A 957-nucleotide genomic window follows, 5' to 3' on the forward strand; every position below is an offset into this window, starting at 1 on the left:
ACCACAGACTTCAGCCGCTGCACAGAGACCTGCCCTCTTCAGAGGTTTTCTGATGACTCTGTGGTGCTTAGATGCATCACTGAGGGTGATGAGATGGCGTACTCTTCATCAAGTGGTGGGAGCAGAATCATCTGCAGGTTAATGTGACAAAGATAAAGGAATGGATTTTGGACTTTAGGATGTTCAGAAAACCAGTGACCCCTGTTTCAGTCCAGGGGGTTTATGTGGGCATAGTGGGGGACTATAAATACCTCGAAGCACACATGGACAATAAACTGGACTGGGTTAAAAATTCCACTGTACTCTACAGGAAGGGCCGGAGCCGTCTCTATTTTCTAAGGCGGCTGAGGTCTTTTTAAATCTGTGGGACAATGCACAGGATTTTCTTTTATCAAAACACACTGCAACAGTTGCACACCCTTACTATTTGCACATCCTCGACAGGGAAAATAACAAAGCACAGTATGGTAAGAGGGGTACCTCATTGCCAACCTGTGTCAATATGTAATTTGTGCAATATACTGGGAATTAATAAAGTATTCTGATATTCTGATTTGTTTAATAATTTTTTCATTGTTTTCCTAGAAAAGTTGTGTTTTGTTTTACATCTAATTGACCCACTTTTGCCTTGTGGCGATTTGCTGCCTTGTGACCCCATGATAAAACATTATGTACAGGTTAAATGTAAGAGTTAAACATTGATTCAGAGAAATTCTTTTTTCAATTTTTGTTTTGTTTATTTATATCAGTCATTTACTCGGAAACTTTGCATGCCAGTAGGATGAATTTGCTGCTGCACCTCACTGCTGCTCTAGCAAGACTTACACTTGCCCTTTTATTTTATGCACATTTCTAAAAATGTCTCTTTAACCAATGCTGCAACTAGAGCAGGGCGATATGGCCAATAATATTTATCACGATATATATTTGAAAATTTGCGATAACGATATAACTGAC

Source organism: Pundamilia nyererei, unplaced genomic scaffold (genome assembly GCF_000239375.1).
Source record: "Pundamilia nyererei isolate P.nyererei 1_Seehausen unplaced genomic scaffold, PunNye1.0 scaffold00093, whole genome shotgun sequence".
NCBI classification, from domain to species: Eukaryota; Metazoa; Chordata; class Actinopteri; order Cichliformes; family Cichlidae; genus Pundamilia; species Pundamilia nyererei.